Genomic DNA, 3,228 nt, shown 5'->3' with positions numbered 1-3,228 from the left:
CCTGGAACTAGCTCTTGTAGACCAGGCTGGCCTCAAACTCACAGAGATCTGCCTGCCTCTGCCTCCTGAGTGCTGGGATTAAAGGTGTGTGCTACCACTGCCCAGCATAAATGTAATTTTTTTAAATGCAGAAGCTGGAGCTTCAGCTCAGTGGTAGAGCTCTTGCCTAGCATGTGTGAAGTCCTGGATCTGACACCCAACATCACATCTATAAATAAACAAATATGCTTAAACAAATGTATATGTATGTGTGTATAGTAACTCTACTACTATACAATACTTGAACTTATTTGCCTAATTTAATTGCATTTTGATACCCATTACCCACCCTTATCACACAATTGTAAAAATATCATTTAAAATGTATTTATTATTGTGTGTGTGCTTGTGTGCGTGTATGATAGGGGGCTACACATGTCACAGAACACGTATGCAAGGGCAGAGAATTACTTTGTGTGAGTTCTCGGGGACTAAGCTCAGTTCTCTAGGCTTATGTGGCGAGCTCCTTTATCCACCGAGCCATCTTTCCAGTTCCAATATGTTAAAACAATATTTTATTTTTACGTATGTGTTTCTCTCTGTATGTGCCCATGTGTGTAGGCACCCACAGAGGCCAGCAGAGGGCATCAGATCTCCTAGAGCTGGAATTAGAAGTCTGTGAGCCTTGTGGCATGGCTCTAGGAACTATATTATTTTTTCAAGAGCAGCAAGTACTCTTAAGTAACAAATACTCTTAACCATGCAGCCAGCCCCCTAGCACTCCAAAACATTGTTTGACTCAGTTTGTTTTATTCATAGTTTGGTTATTACGAAAAAATTCTCTCTTTTATCAGCAATAAAAAAGAAAATAAAAACAAAACATATGAGTATTACTCAAAAAAAGAAAAGAAAGAAAAGAAAAGAAAAGAAAAGAAAAGAAAAGAAAAGCAGGGGCTGGAGAGATGGCTCAGTGGATAAGAGCATTGCCTGTTCTTCCAAAGGTCCTGAGTTCAATTCCCGGCAACCACATGGTGGTTCACAACCATCTGTAATGAGGTCTGGTGCCCTCTTCTGGCCTGCAGACATACACACAGACAGAATATTGTATGCATAATAAATAAATAAATAAAATTGTTTTTTTTTCAAGATTTATTTCTTTATTATGTATACAGTATTCTCAGTATTCTGTCTGCATGTATGCCTGCAGGCCAGAAGAGGGCACCAGACCTCATTACAGATGGTTGTGAGCCACCATGTGGTTGCTGGGAATTGAACTCAGGACCTTTGGAAGAGCAGGCAGTGCTCTTAACCACTGAGCCATCTCTCCAGCCCCCAATAAATAAAATTGTTAAACAAAAAGAAAAGAAAAGAAAAGAAAAGAAAAGAAAAGAAAAGAAAAGAAAAGAAAAGAAAAGCAGAGTTGCTTGTTACCAGAATCAAAGGTCTGGGCTGCTAGCCACTCAAAATGATCAAATTTGGGAAAAGAAAATTGGTGGGAAGAAAAAAAAAACAGATATATTCAAAACTGGCAGAGAAGAAGGTAGAGGGTCCAGCTTCTCAATGCTCTATTGCAGAGGCTCAGCAGATTGAAGGGCTCTAGCGCACAGGGGAAGGAGGCTCAGTGAGGTTGCAGATGGAGCTAGAAAATGACAAAATTACCTGGCTCCCAGCAGCTACTGCCTAGGAAGGGTGTTACAAAAGTCATCGACGCTAGGTGACTACAAACAGATTTGGTGCCTGGTGGTGGTGGTGTGGTGGCGCACATCTCTAATCCCAGCACTTAGGAGGCAAAGGCAGGTGGATCTCTGTGAGTTCGAGGCCAGCCTGGTCTACAGAGCAAGTGCCAGGACAGGCTCCAAAGCGACACAGAAAAACCCTGTCTTCCCTTCTCCCAAAAAAATACCCCAAAAACAGATTTGGCAGTTAACTCCTTAACCAAGGGGCACCCAGAGGATTAGGAATGACAGGAGGACAGAAAAGGGAGAGGGTAAAGGATTTCAAGGCAGTCCTTGTTGCATTACTGTTCCTGCTAGTTTCTATGTCAATGGACACAAGCTAGAGTCATCTGAGAGCAGGGGCCCTCCATGGATAAATTGCCCCCAAAAGGCCGGGCTGTAGGCAAGTCTGTATGGCATTTCCTTAATTAGCGATTGATGGGGGATGGCCTAACCCGTTATGGGTGGTGCTGCTCTGGGCTGATGGTCTTGGGTGCCACGAAGAGTAAACCAGTAAGCAGCAGTCCTCTGTGTCCTCTACATCAGCTCCTGCCTCCAGATTCCTGCTCTGCTTGAGTTCCTGTCCTGATGCTCTTGGATGATGAATTGTGATGAGGAAGTATAAGCAAAACAAACCCTTTCCTCCTCCACTAGCTTTTGGTCAAGGAGTTTCATCGCAGCAATAATAGTAATCCGAGACAGTTGCTATCTGACCTAGTAATTCTATTATTGGGGAAGTATATACCCATGACAAATGCAAATGCATGTCAACATTAAAACTCATTCCAGAAGCCAGGTGTGGTAGTTTGTGCTTTTAATCCCATCGCTTGGGAGATTGCAGCAGGAGAGTGTTTGGAGACCAGCCTGGACTATGTACTGAGTTCAAGGCTAGCCTGGGCTGCCTGAGTAAGAGATTCTATCTCAGAAAAAGAAGGTGGGAGGCAAATAGCAGTCAACAACAGCTACTGAATTGATAAGTAAAATGTGGTATATTTATAATAAAATAGTATTCAATTGTAAAGTGAGTTAAGAACACACAGTAGTACCATACAGACAAACCTTGAAAGAAACCAGACACAAAATGCTTATTTATTGTATGATCATGGCATGAACTATCTAGACTAAACGGAAAACAAAATATTACAGGTATGCATCTGTAACCCCAGAACTGGGGACAGGTCTGAAGCAGGAGGGTCTCAACTTTGGGCAACTTAACATGATCATGTCTCAAAAACAACATGGGGATGAGACAGGTCAATAGGAAATGAAAAGGACTGAAATTCACTACATACATGTATGAAAATATCAAATAATAAAATGTAAGCAAATAAAATTTAAAAATTGGAATGGATTTGCTCAGTGTCAAGGAACTTGCCTAATATGCATGAGACCCTGAGTCCAATCCCCAGCATCGGGAAAAAAAATGGTAAAATTAGACAAAGCAGTGTAGTAATATGAGTGGCGGGGCTGCTCCCCAGCACCCCGCTGCCCGCACGGCTAGCTTTATACCCTAAAATAATTACACGGACACTGT

This window comes from Microtus ochrogaster, chromosome 5, assembly GCF_000317375.1.
Source record: "Microtus ochrogaster isolate Prairie Vole_2 chromosome 5, MicOch1.0, whole genome shotgun sequence".
Lineage (NCBI taxonomy): Eukaryota > Metazoa > Chordata > Mammalia > Rodentia > Cricetidae > Microtus > Microtus ochrogaster.
This window is presented reverse-complemented; position numbering follows the sequence as displayed.